Here is a 17,326-nt window from a genome sequence, read left to right on the forward strand (position 1 = left end):
TTTATAAAGCATTGCTCTTGATTTTTTTCTGTGACTTGCAGTAGTCCATACTTACGTAGTAGACCTAACCTTTATTGCAGAATCAACTAAACTATAGAAAAAAATAACATTTTAAAAATTAAAATATAAAATGTGATAAGTTTTTATCATTGTAATATACACAATAGGTGGAATTAAATAGGTCTAGTAACTCAGCCATCATGTCACGCATATCTGGTAAAAATTTGGTCTCCTTCAAATTTATAACATAGGATTAAGTGGCAACTCAATTTCAGGAAGCATTTTGAAAAAAAAAAGCATCAATTTCTTTGTAATTTTTTTAATAACCCTAAGCAGGTTCAAAAATATTCAAAATACTTCTAATTTTTTTGAAAGTTTGCTGCATTACCTGATATCAACAAAAAAATATGTAGAACATATACATTATGAACAGTGCCTGAAAGAAATAGATGTTGATTTTTACATAATATTGAGCCGGAAAAGTACCCTGTATCATTAAGTCCAGTATAATCATTTTACTAGGACTAAGTAAATAAATCTACAGTTTATAACATTCCTCAATACACAACTGCACTTTCAGCTTGAATGTGCACATCACGATATTGGTTACAGTTGTTGGGATGATTGTATCTTTCAGATTTTACCTATAGCCTTATATAGGCTGTAGGTATATTGGCTATATATAACTCTAACCAAGTGACCAAGGAAGAGGCGGAACTGGAAGGCCAGTCAAAAAGTGCATTGTTTCACCCATGGGCAGTTTTATATTCGTTTTCTTACTTAAGTTGTTCTTGACACATTGAAGATTTATCACAAACTTATCACCCTTTGAAGGATTTTTTAGCATGAGGTAATGACAAATCAACAGTAAAAGTTATCAAGAGATCTCAACATGAACAATAACTTTTTTACAAATCCACAGTGTGGTTGGAGACATTGTATTACCATGCAGCATTGCCACAAGTTCTGGAAGTCAGGGAATTTCTAATGTGTCAAGAAAATCAGGGAAATATGAAAAAAATGCTGGAAAAAATCTCCTTTTTGTCTCAGTGGATGTAATGGTTTGTTTATTGAGATGTCGGGCATCGTCACTGGCTGGGTTCAGCTTAGTATATGCACCACTTCCCTACTCCCTCATTCTTACTGTTTCTCCCCTTTCTACCATCCCCCCCAGCTTGCAGTTAGTGCTGCCACCACTTCTTGCCGCTAGCCTAGTTGCTGCTGCCGAGAGGCAAGGAGGCATGAGGAGTGGTTTGTTTGGATTTGAATCTCAGACACAGTTGATGCAGTTGCCAGAGACGGTGGTCATGTGTGCACGTATTGTGTCTGAGTGACTGTATGAATACTTGTGTGCTGTCATTTTCTGACAAAAGCTATGGCCAAAAATTTAGTTGTGAGAGTATGATTGTCTTTTCCATGTGGCTGTCTGCAGCTCAGTGATCATATCCACGGTGAGTACTGATTCTCAGAGTATTTGTGCAACTTACCTGTTGCATGGATTGATCACCAAGGTCTCATTTCATCAACATGGTGTCTGCGGCATGTGAATAGCTGGCCACACGAGTAGACTTCCATGACAGGCCAAAACCACAGGTCATTTCTGCAGGTATCTTTTAGCGGATTGGGCCTGCCGATCTGAAGCCATTCTGTTCCCGCTAATGTGCAGTCCCTGTCCGTTGGATCTAATCTCACCTATCAGTCCAGGCCTATCTGTGTGTGGTGTAATGCAGCGCATTTTTGTGGTTTATGGATGGGCCCAGGACTGCGGTGCTCCTGGGCAGGCTGGAGGCAATGAGCAATGGGTTTCAGGAATTGCGACTGTCTCACAGCAATTACATTGTACAGTACTTTATAGACATTCTACACTCCTGGAAATTGAAATAAGAACACCGTGAATTCATTGTCCCAGGAAGGGGAAACTTTATTGACACATTCCTGGGGTCAGATACATCACATGATCACACTGACAGAACCACAGGCACATAGACACAGGCAACAGAGCATGCACAATGTCGGCACTAGTACAGTGTATATCCACCTTTCGCAGCAATGCAGGCTGCTATTCTCCCATGGAGACGATCGTAGAGATGCTGGATGTAGTCCTGTGGAACGGCTTGCCATGCCATTTCCACCTGGTGCCTCAGTTGGACCAGCGTTCGTGCTGGACGTGCAGACCGCGTGAGACGACGCTTCATCCAGTCCCAAACATGCTCAATGGGGGACAGATCCGGAGATCTTGCTGGCCAGGGTAGTTGACTTACACCTTCTAGAGCACGTTGGGTGGCACGGGATACATGCGGACGTGCATTGTCCTGTTGGAACAGCAAGTTCCCTTGCCGGTCTAGGAATGGTAGAACGATGAGTTCGATGACGGTTTGGATGTACCGTGCACTATTCAGTGTCCCCTCGACGATCACCAGTGGTGTACGGCCAGTGTAGGAGATCGCTCCCCACACCATGATGCCGGGTGTTGGCCCTGTGTGCCTCGATCGTATGCAGTCCTGATTGTGGCGCTCACCTGCACGGCGCCGAACACGCATACGACCATCATTGGCACCAAGGCAGAAGCGACTCTCATCGCTGAAGACGACACGTCTCCATTCGTCCCTCCATTCACGCCTGTCGCGACACCACTGGAGGCGGGCTGCACGATGTTGGGGCGTGAGCGGAAGACGGCCTAACGGTGTGCGGGACCGTAGCCCAGCTTCATGGAGACGGTTGCGAATGGTCCTCGCCGATACCCCAGGAGCAACAGTGTCCCTAATTTGCTGGGAAGTGGCGGTGCGGTCCCCTACGGCACTGCGTAGGATCCTACGGTCTTGGCGTGCATCCGTGCGTCGCTGCGGTCCGGTCCCAGGTCGACGGGCACGTGCACCTTCCGCCGACCACTGGCGACAACATCGATGTACTGTGGAGACCTCACGCCCCACGTGTTGAGCAATTCGGCGGTACGTCCACCCGGCCTCCCGCATGCCCACTATACGCCCTCGCTCAAAGTCCGTCAACTGCACATACGGTTCACGTCCACGCTGTCGCGGCATGCTACCAGTGTTAAAGACTGCGATGGAGCTCCGTATGCCACGGCAGACTGGCTGACACTGACGGCGGCGGTGCACAAATGCTGCGCAGCTAGCGCCATTCGACGGCCAACACCGCGGTTCCTGGTGTGTCCGCTGTGCCGTGCGTGTGATCATTGCTTGTACAGCCCTCTCGCAGTGTCCGGAGCAAGTATGGTGGGTCTGACACACCGGTGTCAATGTGTTCTTTTTTCCATTTCCAGGAGTGTATTTATTCTAGTACATTCTGGCACTTCAAAAGTAGTTTATATATTAGAAATTATGGACGATAAGAAGAAGAGTTTGTATACTATGTACTAATGTATTTCTTGATAGAAAAACCACACACTACCTGTAAAATAATAGACATAATATAGTGGTTAATAACCGACAATAACGAGCATAGTAGAACCAACATTTTATTGGCAGTCACCTATAGTGTTGGTTTACACAACTCTTCCCTGCCTTACACACTTCTTTCAAGAGGCCTACTTTTTCCTGGGGTTATTTCTGAAATCATCAAAGTATTTTAAATCTGTCTTGTGGCTCCAATGAAATGTGCATTTTTGTCACCAAATGTGTTTTATTGAAATAAAATGACTTCATTGGTCTTAATGAAATAATTATAACATTTCAATTGCTTTCTCCATCTTAAAACAGTTCATTACAATAGACGTTGATGATGTTAGTACTTAAGATTTTTGCTCACGCATTTGGAAATATAGATGTCCTTATATTTTTTTGTCAACTTACGTCTTTAGTTACCCCAAATCTCAAAATTTTTCAGGGAAAAATGCTAAAACTTGTCTGGAAATTAGAGAAATATGAGGGAATTTCGGTTGGGGGACCTTGTGGCAACTCTGCCATGTCAAAGGAAATAGGTGCATGCTTTTTATATGCTAATTTTTTCCTTCATCCTTGCATTCCTGACAAAATCAGAGACCATCAGTGATATTTGTGTTCTAACTTCTCTGAAATATTTAACCATTTTTTCTGGCAATGTCAGTTTCCATGGGTGTGGTTAGGCAGGAACCTAAGAGTGCAGATCACATTGCTGTGAGTGAATGAGCAGCAGTGACATTTAAAGAGGAAAGTACTAAAAGGGATCTACATTTTGTTTTTTATTTTATTTATTTATTTATTGTTTCATGGTAAAAAATTCTGTTTCAGATGCTTGAAATATTTACTTTATAATGCTAAGCCCCATTAATGTTTTTGTAATAGAAAACATACTGCAAAGCTATGAAAAAGAAATCAAAAAGAACTTCACACATAGCAAGTTTGAAAAATAGCTGCCAAAATTTGATCCCTTCTGAAAATAATCAAAATAACACTAAACAAGATTAGAAAGGGGTAATAAATCAGAGAAAACATAAGTAGGTATAATATACACTAACATATTCCAGAAGTTACAGAATTTCTCTCTGTTTTCTTTGCAGAACCCAAGAGCCCTGCTGTTCGATGTTCCTGTAGATTTTTCTGACAGTGCCAGTTGTAGAGCCATTCTTCACAAGTTATTACAAGTAAACATGAAGAAGGAAGCTTCCATAGCAAGACAGTACTAAACCAGCTCCTCTTCAAAATCTGTACCAAAATTGTAAGTATGCTTCTTTTTGTTTTTGCTGCTTGCTCAGGTGAACTGTACTTAATGTTTGATGCCTTTATAAGAGCTTGTTCTGAGACATTAAACTGTTTACTGGCTTTTTTCCAACTGACCTCTTTTTGAACTGCATCAATAGCTTTAGTCAGTGTAGACAGACTCCACTTTCTTTTATTAGTGCTCCTTTTATCCTCTTGGAATTAGCAAGATAATTCAAAGAGAATAAGAGTGTGTACTAATATAGGCAGAGTTTAAACATGGAAAAGTAGGGACTCCAGTTTAGGGAGGAGAGTCCAGTTCAGGGCACTTTCCTCTATTCCTCACTTGTCAGAAATATTTGCTGTTTATTTCTGAATATGTTGAGATTTCTGAGGATGCAGGTTGGCAAGAACCAAAGAGTACAGCTTAAATGACATTTATATTCTACATTGTCACAAATATTTAGCTGTTTTTTGTATGAATATGTTGAGATTTCAGAGATCCACTCACTTGAGATACTTAACTCTGTTTGTCCACCATGTTATCAGTGGTGCTAACTGTGCTGAATTTGCTGTGAGCTTCAAACAGACCAACAACAAACCAAAGCCAGAATACAAAGCTCATGTAACTTAGTTTAAAATCTAAACCAGCATGCAGGTGAAACAGTGCTTTGCAATTGGTCTTCCACTTCTGACTTTTTGCTTGTAGCTTGGTTAGAGCTCAGACACCATGGTTGTGAAATTGTTAGATCCCTTGTTATTTCTGTCATTGCCAAAAAGTTTGTCTTCAAAGTTGATACAACACCTTCAGCTGGATGTGCTAATGTGTGTGAGCTACATCACCTCCCATGTTTTGCTGTGGGAACAGTCTTTTAGAACTCATCATCTGAGAATAGTTTATGAAATCTGTAGGGTCATGGGTTACGATTTTAGTCATTAAATTAACATACGACAAACCACTTCTTTTTTCAGTCATTATTGGATCATCCTGTCCCTTCTTCTTGTCAGTGTTTCCCATATATTCCTTTTCATGCCAATTCTGCAGATCACCACCTCATTCCTTATCTTATGAGTCCACCCAATTCTCATCATTCTTCTGTAGCACCACATCCCTTATGCTTCAGTTCTCTTCTCTTCCAGTTTGCCCACAGGCCATATTTCACTACCAGATTCTCAGGAGTTTCTTCCTCAAATAAAAGCCTATATTTGATGCTAGTAGAGTTCTCTTGGCCATGTATGCCCAAGTTGCCAGTGCTTCTCAGCTTTTTACGTCGTCCTGGCTCCATCTGTCATGGATTATTTGAAGGGTATGGGGAAATGTAATGGTAACCCACATTAGAGATATTCAACCCACAGAGAGATATTCAATTGGAAAAGTTAAAAAAAAATTTCATACGTAAGTTACTAATATTTCATTATTTATGCAACTAGTAGTCACTGTACATCATCTTAAGCACACAAATCAATGGAAAGAATACTAACTTTGAGTTAATAATGACCAAAACGCTACCTTCTCCTAGCTGTGGCGAACATATTATGTGGCATACCATTGTTTTCCTGCAACAAACACAGGACAGCTGAAAATTCTCACCTTTCATCTTCAGTTGCATCTATGTACTCATCCTGATTTGTAGATGTCTTCTTAGTTTTTATTGTTTTGTAGAATTTGTGATAATAGGTGGTATCCAGTTCAGTGCAGATATGAGGTCTTGTCTGTTCTTAGAGTCAGTTGGAACTGACCCGGAATACTTCTTTTGAAGACTGGTTCCTTTTAAGGTTGTAGGGCAACCTTGTTTGTGTAAACTGACTTTCTGCCAATCTTCCCCATGAAATGTATTTGATACGAACAAGATTCCTGGGTCATCTCCATGAAGGAGGAGCCGTACAGCATCTTGCAATAACACTGTGTGCCCTTCTACTGAGATATTCTTTTGACTAAATGTAGATCTCATGTCACTGATGCATACAAAATCTTCTGATGATGTAACATGGACACAAAATGGTCACTTTTTTCTGCACTTAAAGATGTCCACCCAGTCTTGAGGGGCATATACAAACTGCACATGTCGGCAAACATATTGCTTCACAACAGCAAAATCTCGATCACTTGGCAACACGGAATGTTCAGGGAGTGGGAAGTGGCTATCAGTGGTGGAAAATCTTCCTTTAGCTATAAGCAGCATCCAAACAAACACAATGTTCCAGTTTTTGTTTTGCCCAGAGCAGTTGTCTTAAATTGCAGTCAACTTATTCCCTCATATATTGTGATCTTCAAAATACTTCGTAAGCAGCTGCCTATTTCCTCTTAACCCCTTGATGCTGAAGTTATATGCCCACAGTTTCCACTTACAGAATATTGAACCTGTAGAGAGTTTAGAAGTGAGCAATGCCTGTTGTAGATTGAAAGTTATTATGTGAATGTCTTTATCAAAAACTGCCTTCTCTGTTTGCACTTTTATATTATCTTGGCCTGCCTGGGATTTTCTGAGCTGTAACTCCTGTACATTTATTTCTCTTAATTTTTCTATGTCATTTTTTGCTTCTATCAGTTGAATTTCATTTTAATTGCATCTTGGGCAAGTATCTGATTTTGGCAGTTTGAATGAAATATTGAGATCTTGAATCAAGATGCGATGATACTTATCAAAAAGATACTGGCTTCGCTTTGATATCGGGACAATATTCATCTTTATAATGGTTGTAGCAACTTTGTATGGAATATTCCATCAACACACAGAATTTTTCACCATTATCTTTTCTACTGTAGTGACTTTTGTATTTTAGAATACCTTCTTATGTTTTTTGACTAATTACATGTCTTCCTCTTAGTAGGCATGTGGTATACTCTTGTGTTTGCCTCTTCTATCTTCGTTTGTTTTTCACTCCCTTTTCCTTTCTTTGTTTCCCCTCTCCTCTTGTTCCTCCGTCTCAGCGTTTGAGGATCCTCTGTTTTCTTCTTCCTACCTGTGCGCTCCTGAAGGCCAGCCCGCGCATCTGCTGCATAAAAGGTGACTGGGTAACGCGTAATTGCCAGCCCCCGGGTCGACAGGTAGGTTTTGCACTTACCCCCTGGTACAGGCCAGGCCCAGGGAGGGGTGATTGCCTGAGCTGTAACCTTTCCAAATTGCCAGTTGGTCCCTCAGTCAGGTGTTCGGGAGGTGTGAATAATCACCTAAGGCGGGCGCACCCCCTTGCGAAGGGGCCCCCCAGTTGGAAGGAGCGCGCCATTGGAGACTCTGGCAATCATGGGGGATTTCCTCGGAATGAGTCAATCATCTTCCCACTCAACTTCTACAAAACATAAACGCAACAAGGCTAATGATTCAGAGATCCTTCCCGCTGCACCACAGTTCCTCGTGGTCTCACGTACTGAAGATGGTCAGTCCTTCACCACAGTAAATCCATTTATTATTCAGAAAGGTTTAGATGCAATTTCTGGCCCTGTGGAATCCTGTTCTCGTTTAAGGAATGGCACTTTGTCTCTGGAGACCACTTCTGATTCTCAAGCACAACAACTGCTTGCTGCCTCACTTCTCCACAGTTACCCTGTTCATGTCAAGGCCCACAGAACTTTGAATTCTTCCCGTGGTGTAATTTACACCAGGCTGCTCAACGGTCTAACTGATGCCGAAATACAATCTTACCTCTGTGATGAGAGGGTGTCATTGCCGTTCATTGTGTAATGAAAAAGGTAGATTCTGTAGTGACTTGGCCAGACAGCCAAGTCACTATGAGAGGAAGCCGAAAGGCACGCGCTTAAGCTCACGCAGGCTGGCGCGAGGTCTGGAACAGTTAAGGGAATTAATAGTAGCAAATAAAGTACGTAGCTGATATAATACTTAACTTTAATCCACAATTGGTGTACATCGCTCTTGACGGTACATGTTATAATCTCAATATCAAATGCTATGGCGCCTTGCTAGGTCGTAGCAAATGACGTAGCTGAAGGCTATGCTAACTATCGTCTCGGCAAATGAGAGCGTAGTTGTCAGTGATCCATCTCTGGCAAAGTCGGCTGTACAACTGGGGCCAGTGCTGGGATGTCTCTCTAGACCTGCCGTGTGGTGGCGCTCAGTCTGCAATCACTGACAGTGGCGACACGCGGGTCCGACGTATACTAGCGGACCGCGGCCGATTTAAAGGCTACCAACTAGCAAGTGTGGTGTCTGGCGGTGACAACACAGATTCCTCCTGAGTGCTACATACACTCTCTTTCTCACCTTTGATAGAGTGGTGCTTCCATCCAAGCTCAAAGCAGGCTATGAAATCACCACTGTCTGGCCATACATTCTGAACCCGGCGCGCTGCTACCAGTGTCATCGTTTTAACCACACTAGAACGCCTTGTCGACACCCAACCAAATGTGTCACCGGTGGTAGGGATGCGTACGAGGGCGATTGTCCACCTTCTCCTCCCCGCTGTATCAACTGCAATGGCGGCCATGCCACCTCCTCTCAGGAGTGTCCAGTGTACCTTGAAAGGCGGGCTGTTCAAGAGATCCAGGTAAAGGAAAATGTACCTTATCCAGTTCCTTGCAGCTCTTCGATGTTGTTGGCATGTGATATCTTTGCCCAGCCAGCCTGCTATCACGGGTGCGCACCAACAACCGTTTTGCAGCAGTGGACTCCACAGACCGACCGCACGAGTCTGTGGACCCCATGGAGCAGGATCCTCGTGCTTCTGTGCCCTGTAATAGCGCCTCTTCCCCCAGCTGTCACTCGGCAGCCGCCAAAGTGACACCCCCATGTCTCTTCATCATGACTCTCCTCCGATGGAATGTTCGTGGCCTTTGCTCCCACAAAGAGGATTTACAGCTGCTTCTAGCGTTGCAGCGACCCCTTGTACTCTGCTGTCAGGAAATGAAATTGCACCCTCACGACTGCTTTGAGCTTTCACATTTCTTACCGATATGTTTTGACCTTCCCCCTGAGGTCGGCATGCCCTGTCATGGGGGTGTCATGCTGCTCATGCAGGATGACATTCATAGTCAACCCATCTCCCTGACTACCAATCTTCAAGCTGTGGCAGTTCGCCTTTCCGTTCCCCACCTGACTTTCTCCCTCTGTACTATATATGTCCCTCCATCATTCGCTGTCACCAAGGCAGACTTCCTTCAACTTATTGGGCAGCTGCCTCCCCCATTTTTGCTACTCGGTAACTTTAATGCACATCATACCCTTTGGGGTTCTCCCAGGGCCTGTCAGAGGGGTGCCCTCTTGGCTGATCTTCTTAACCAACTTAACCTCTTCTGCCTTAACACTGGACCACACCACTTTCCTTTTTGACTCCTCACATACCTATTCCCACTTGAACCTATCTCTCTGCACTGCCCAGCTTGCCCATCGTCTTGAGTGGTCCATTCATTCTGACACCTACTCGAGCAACAATTTCTCATGTGCAATCCGTTTGCTGACCTCTACCCCATCTGCTTGCACGTCTAAATGGCAGCTTTACTCCTCCCTGCCGACCTTCGAAGAACAAGATTTCCCCATTTGTGATGCCTAGGTTGAATATCTCACAAATGTTATCTTTACTGCTGTGGAACGTTCCATCCCCCGCACTTCCTTTCTACCACATTGTGTCCCAGTCCCTTGGTGGACTGAGGCATGCTGCGACGCAATTCGCACACGTAGACATGCTCTCCGCATTTTTAACTGCCACCTTACACTGGCAAACTGCGTTCGTTATAAACAGATGCGTTCAAAGTGTCGTTGCATTCTTCAGGATAGGAACAGAACTAGAACTATCCGGATTTCATTCACTAGTTCTTGTAACAGTTCCACACCTTCCCCTGTCGTGTGGGACAATCTCAGACGTCTCTCTAGAACCAAGACCCATTCCCCAATTTCCGGCCTGACAGTTGCTGATGATGTCATTGTTCACCCTATTGCTAACTCCAACACCTTGGGTTGCCATTTTGTGTAAGTTTCAAGCGCTTCCCACTATCACCCTGCCTTCCTCCATCAGAAATGAGTGGAGAAGCTTCAGGCAATGCCCTTCTCTTCTCCGAATTGTGAGTGCTACAATGCTGTCTTTACTAAGAGGGAGCTAGATCATGCTCTCAGTTCATCCTGATCCTCTGGCCTAGGGCCACACGCCATCCACATTTAGATGTTGCAGCACCTTTCTCTTGCGGGCAAGCACTTTCTGCTTAACACGTACAACTGCGTCTGGGCAGAGGACACATTTACTGGATGCTGGTGTGAAGCCACCTTCATACCCATACCTAAGCCTGGTAAGGACAAAATCCTTCCTTCTAGCTACCACCCCATCTCTCTTGCCAGCTGTTTTTGCAAGGTGATGGAACGTATGATTCATGCCCGGCTGATGTGGTGGCTCAAGTCTTGACATTTACTAACAAATGCACAGTGTGGATTTAGAGCGCGACGTTCTGCAGTTGACCATCTCATACTTTGTCCACCCATGTAATACATGGTTTTCTGTGGAAATTCCAGACTGTGGCCATGTTTTTCGATTTGGAGAAGGCCTATGACACCTGCTGGAGAACTGGTATCCTTTGTACTCTTTACACGTGGGGCTTCCGTGGGCACCTGCCCTGTTTTCTTCAGGCATTTTTACAAGACCGAGTTTTCAAGGTGCGTGTAGGTTCTGCCTTGTTGGATCCGCAGCTTGTGGTGTTGCGGTCACGTTCTTGCTTCCTGAGCACGGGGTCCCACATTCGATTCCCGGCGGGTTCAGTGATTTTCACCTGCCTCGACATGACTGGGTGTTTGTGTTGTCCTCATCATTTATGAAAGTGGTGAAATTGGACTGAGCAAAGGTTGGGAATTTGTATCATCATCATCATAATCATCATCATCATCATCATCGTCATCTGCCTTGCCGGACACCTTTATCCAGGAAAATGGTGTGCCTCAAGGTTCTGTCCTCTCTCTCTTTCTGTAGGCAATTTTGCCATCTATTGCAGTTCTCCACGGACCTGTCTTACTGAGCGTTGTCTTCAGCTCTGTCTTGATCATCTTTACTTCTGGACCATCAACAATGGATTTCGCTTTTCCCCTGACAAAACCATCTGTATATTTCTGGCAGGACAAATGGTTTCTCCCATCACCTCTACATCTTGGACCTGTTGCCTTTCCATTCGTTGAAACTACAAAATTTCTGGGGCGCATGCTCGATGGGAAACATTCTTGGTCCTCCCATGTGTCATAACTGGCAGCCCACTGTATGTGGTCCCTCAATCTCCTACGTGTCCTCAATGGTACTTCCTGGGGTGCTGATCGAACCACTCTCCTTTGTTTGCACTGGTCCCATGTCCGTTCAAAACTTGACTATGGGTGCTTTGTTTGTGCGTCTGCTCGCCCATCCCTCTTACACCGTCTCAACACTATCCACCATTGTGGCATCCATTTGACCAAGGGCGTCTTTTACACCAGCCCGGTTAAGAGTCTGTATGTTGAAGCTGCTGAACTACTACTGTCCAACCACCGTGACTTTCTCCTCAGCAAGTATGCATACTGTTTGTGTGCCATGTGTGGTCACCCCTCCTCTGCCTCATTCTTTGAAGACTCCTTTATCATCAGTATGGGGCTCGTCCCTCCTCTCTGTTACTTCCTGGAGTCCGCGTTCACCACTTGCTACGATGGCTAAACTTCACACTAATGTAACCTTCTCCAGTAGGTGTGAACCATTCATCACCTTGGCTTCGGGAAGCGGCCCATGTTAATCTTGGCCTTCATTCGCTTCCTAAGAACATTACTCCAGCCTTGGTCTATCGCCTCCAGTATCACAACCTTCACATTGCACTTGGCAGTAGTACCTTTGTTTACACTAATGGCTCTCCGACTGACCATGTGGTCAGTTGTGCCTTCGTCCTTGGCACCCATGTCTTTTGATATCGGCTTCCGGCTCATTCCTCAGTATTTACAGCCAAGCTCTTTGCCTTGTATCAGGCCACGGAGTACATCCGGTGGCACAGCCTTTCCAATTGTGTCCTCTGCTCAGACTCACTCAGTGCCCTCCAAAGTCTATGTGCACTATACACTGCTCATCCCTTAGTGCAGCGGGTCCAGAAAAGCTGTCACTTGCTCACTCTTCGTGGAGCCATTGTCGTGTTTCTGTGGGTCCCTGGTCATGTCAGTCTGCCAGGAAACGAGGCTGCAGTCCTCGTACCTCAGCCCACGAGTACGTATATTCCTTCCGATGATCTTTATGTTGCCGTCTGTCAGGAGGGGCTGTCCCTTTGGCATTGCCAATCGTCCTCCTTTCACGGGAATAAGCTTCGGTTCTTTAACCCTCTACCAGTGTCTTGAACGATGTTCTCTCGGTCCTCCGGCCAGGTAGAGATTATTTTAATTCGGCTGCCTATTGGGCACTGTCTTTTTAGCCATCATCATTTCCTAAGTGGTGCTACAACAACACTTTGTACACATTGCACCCAAATTTTAACTGTCCACCACTTCCTGCTGGAATGCCATTTTTTTAACAATTTACATTCCAGCTTGGATTTGCCATCTGATTTATCAGCCGTTTTAGCGAATGACGTGTGGCTGTTCACCTCATTTTACCTTTTATCTGCCAAAGCAATATGCCATTTAATTTTTAGTTTAGGACCTCCAGTTCTGCATGGTGTTTTTTTAGCCCTTTTTCCGCATGCCTGTTTTTAGCTGTTTCCTATTCTGTCCACTGGGACTGACATATAGTCGTTTAACTCCTCTCTGTGTTTGTGTTCCATAGTTTTGACTTGGGCGCATATGACCCCAGTTGTTTTTTGCACCCTAAAGCAAAACAAAACTGCTTCTGCCATCTTTTATAACACTGTATCATACAGTGTTGTTACACCAGCTAATTTCATTGCCTGTATATCTTCTTTCATGAGTCCTAGCAACGCCACCTAGAGAAGGCCTGAGCGCTCCCTGTGCCCAGCATGACGGGTATCCAAGAAGAATCGCTTCTCGGCTTTTGGCAAGGTCAATGTGTAGTTTTTTTAAGGAAAAAGGTTCAAGGATACACACTTTATTTAATGTTTATAATAATAAACAATATCACCAACAACTTTTATTTCATAACAAGTTCTGGATCCTTTGACCCAAAGACAAACACCCTCTTGTTCATTTATTTTGCGATGATTCCGAGTCCTCAAAACAAAAGCCATGTTACTAGTAAAATAAGATGTTCCAATGTCCCTATTGAACACCTCACAAACTTGAAATGTACGAAAAGCAATTACATCTCTGTTATTGAAAGCCTCCAGTCCAGAAACACCTTTAACGGTACTACCATCGTACCATACAATAGCAACAGTTATCCAGCCATTACCATGCTGTGCAGCTGTACTTCTGGTAACAGTAAAGTTCAAAACACCCCCTCAAAACGTAGAAGGGCCCTGAAGGATCACTTGACCTCCAAGACCTGAAGTTGTAGTAATTTCAACATCATCTATTGCCTTATACACAGGAAGGCGCAAACGCCTAAATCTCCTCCTATAGCGGGGCATGCTCTCTGTGTAGTCTTCGATGCTGCTGCACGCGCGGCTGCACGACGACTGATGCCGTCTTACTGATAACACCACTTATATAGCAACGCGACAGGAAGTCCTTATCACTTGCGCTCTGTTTGAATTTAGTGCTCGCGGTGACTTGTTAAAACTAGAGTCGCCGCGCGCCCCACCACCCGCCTCCCGGCAGAGAGAGACTAGCGCCACAGACTGCGCATGCGCAGTATGCTGGTGCCATCGAGCGGTAGCCCACAGAGTTACCCAGAGGTGCCTCACGCAGAGAGCATCCCAGAGTGCCCCTGAGTGCTACAACACCAAGAAGAATCGCTTCTCAGGTTTTGGCAAGATCAGTGTGTAGTTTTTTTTAAAGGAAAAAGGTCACCGCGAGCACTAAATTCAAACAGAGCGCAAGGGATAAGGACTTCCTGTCGCGCTGCTATATAAGTGGTGTTATCAGTAAGACGGCGTCAGTCGTCGTGCAGCCGCGCGTGCAGCAGCATCGAAGACTACACAGAGGGCATGCCCCGCTATAGGAGGAGATTTAGGTGTTTGCGCCTTCCTGTGTATAAGGCAATAGATGATGTTGAAATTACTACAACTTCAGGTCTTGGAGGTCAAGTGATCTTTCAGGGCCCTTCTACGTTTTGAGGAGGTGTTTTGAACTTTACTGTTACCAAAAGTACAGCTGCACAGCATGGTAACGGCTGGATAACTGTTGCTATTGTACGGTACGATGGTAGTACCGTTAAAGATGTTTCTGGATTGGAGGCTTTCAATAACAGAGTTGTTATATAAAGCGACAAGTGTCTTATAACGTTGTGCTGAGCACGGGAGTATGTGAATGCAGCACAACGTAATTGTTTTTAACGTTATTTATGTGATGCACAGTTCGAATTTGTGTTAGTAATAGACAAAATGCCTTACAGATGTTGTGTGACCGGGTGCAAAGGAAATTACCCGACGGGACCGAAAGTGCAAGTTTTTACATTTCCAAAGGAAGAAAAATTATTAGAAAAATGGAAACGGCCTATCCCAAGGAAAAATTTAACTATCAGCAAAACAACAAATGTAAGTCATTTAAGTTCACTTACGATTATGCTGCAGTATAAAGTAAACAATGTGAGCCATAACCATAAATTTACACATCCCCTGGCACTTACTGTATTAATCTTTTGAGAGTATTGTATTATTATTGTTATTACCGCCACTAATGTACCTTAAATTCTGTAAGAGGAAGTTAGAGCTAAACACCATTCATAAAGCATGTCCATTGCAATTTTGATTTTCTATGTTGTCGCTGAATTCTTAGAAGTTACAGGACACTAAACACCAATTTCTGTTGGGTTATGAGCGTATTTACCTACTTCCTTTTATTTCCTATCCAATTTTAGTTGTTTGCTTTCCATGAAAGTGAAGCCTAATATAGAACAAGCACGAATCATTATGTGCTTCGGCGTTTTCCATGTAATGTAGTTTTGTTATTGATTTAGAGAACTGCATTTGAGGAGTTTTATTACTATGTCAGCAGACCTGCTCTTATAAATCTAACAAGGCGTTGTGTTTAGCAGGTTTAGATGGTTAGGGCTGTTAGCTTTTCAGCATGTTTATCATAGCTTCATCAATTGAAGTTCTACATGCATGCCGCTCTCTGTGATTTTAAATAGGCTATTGTAGGGACAACTGATATTGGTCTATAGTTACCCTGTATGTCTGTGTCACTGTTTTTGTGTATTGAAAGTGTAACTATAATTTTAAGACATTCAGGGAAAGGATTATCATAAATAATTTTATTTATGAAATGGAGCATTGGCTTTCTAATTTCTATGAGTATACGTTTTAGAACATAGTTGCTGTGCCCATGGTAATCCTCTGTTCTGGAGCTGTTCAGCTTGTTTTCTGAGTTGGGAAGATGTGTAGCAGTAATTTTTCTCCAAGTGATTGCAAAAGAAAGGTCCCCACATAAGATGTATCATCACTTTGTGATACAAGGAAACTTTCAGAGTTCTAAAAATATTCATTGAAGTTAATTGGGATAGTGATTTCTTCCCTTCCTATGTTTGCTTCACTTTTTATCACATTGCAGGATGCTTTACATTTCTTTTTACAATTTAAAATGTACTCATTAGCTTTGATTTTCGCTGCTTTAATTTCAAATATGTACACTTCTCTCAAGCTTACAGTTATTCTTGTTCTTACAACTGTCAGCAGTTATGTTCTTCAGCAGCAGTAAAATATCCTCATTTTACTGAGTTGTTGTGTGCTCCATTTTTTAGTGTGTGGTTAGTGATTATGGTATTGCCAGTGTTGCATCTTTAGAAACAAGAGGGGCTGTTACTGCCTAGTGTGTGTTTCATGATGGAAATGAATGTAAAGAAGCTGGTCAGTATAATGGACCATTCAATTAGTTTGAAGTCATTTCTCATTCTTTCAGTGTTCTCTTCATTGAGAATTCTGGATTTAGTTAACATCTTGAAATTATACGTAGACAGTTTTCCATCTTCAAGCCATATGCCATCATGTCATATATTCCTAATTTGATGGTATCACATTCTGCTTATTTCTGCTCATTGCTAATTGTCAAGCCATGCTTCCATCCTGGTTGTTTTTTTATTTCAGCAATATAAATTCATTGAGCTTACCACATTAAGCAAATAACATTGTTTTTCTTTACTTTTTATTTCTAGGTTAATATCTCCAGTCACAAAAATTTTGTAATGATTATATTTTGCAGTCATTAGAATTAAAGTGGAGAACCTTCTTGTGAATGTTTCTTCATCAGTAGCTGGCATTTGGTAAATAGATGGAATAAAAAGTTTGTGAGTGTGAAATTCCACAGCAAATGCTTCAAAAACATAACTTGTTGTCACTGAATAAGTAAATGGTACAAACAAGTTTATTTCTGTACTTTTAATCCAGTGTTCAGTCACACAGAAATTTCTGCACTTAATTTCACCCAGCCAGTACTGGAATTAAGTAAGTATACTACTGAAGGATTGTACATTTACATGTAACAAAATTAGCTCATTTTTGCTACAACAAGGAACTGGGCCTAGATTTTTATTAAATTTTAGTGTGTCTTTTGTACTATATTCTGATGTTCTTTGTCATTGCCAAGACCAATATATCTCTGGCTTTGTCAGGCTTATACATTTCTCTGATGAGGTTCTGATGGTTAAGACATGTGGTACTACTTGCTAGGGCAGGTCAATTTATTATTTCCCATTTTAAATATTTT

At 43.0% G+C, this 17,326-nt stretch overlaps 1 long non-coding RNA gene across 1 annotated transcript in view; it reads left to right on the forward strand.

Annotated features, from left to right (window-relative positions):
- The window catches only part of LOC126249587 (uncharacterized), a 97,549-nt gene that overhangs the window by 25,400 nt on the left and 54,823 nt on the right, over positions 1 to 17,326 (forward strand). The window contains exons 2-3 of the long non-coding RNA XR_007545619.1: positions 4,496 to 4,653; positions 15,018 to 15,159. This is a non-coding gene — a long non-coding RNA (uncharacterized LOC126249587). The remainder of the gene's footprint in view (positions 1 to 4,495; positions 4,654 to 15,017; positions 15,160 to 17,326) is intronic.

Source organism: Schistocerca nitens, chromosome 3 (genome assembly GCF_023898315.1).
Source record: "Schistocerca nitens isolate TAMUIC-IGC-003100 chromosome 3, iqSchNite1.1, whole genome shotgun sequence".
NCBI classification, from domain to species: Eukaryota; Metazoa; Arthropoda; class Insecta; order Orthoptera; family Acrididae; genus Schistocerca; species Schistocerca nitens.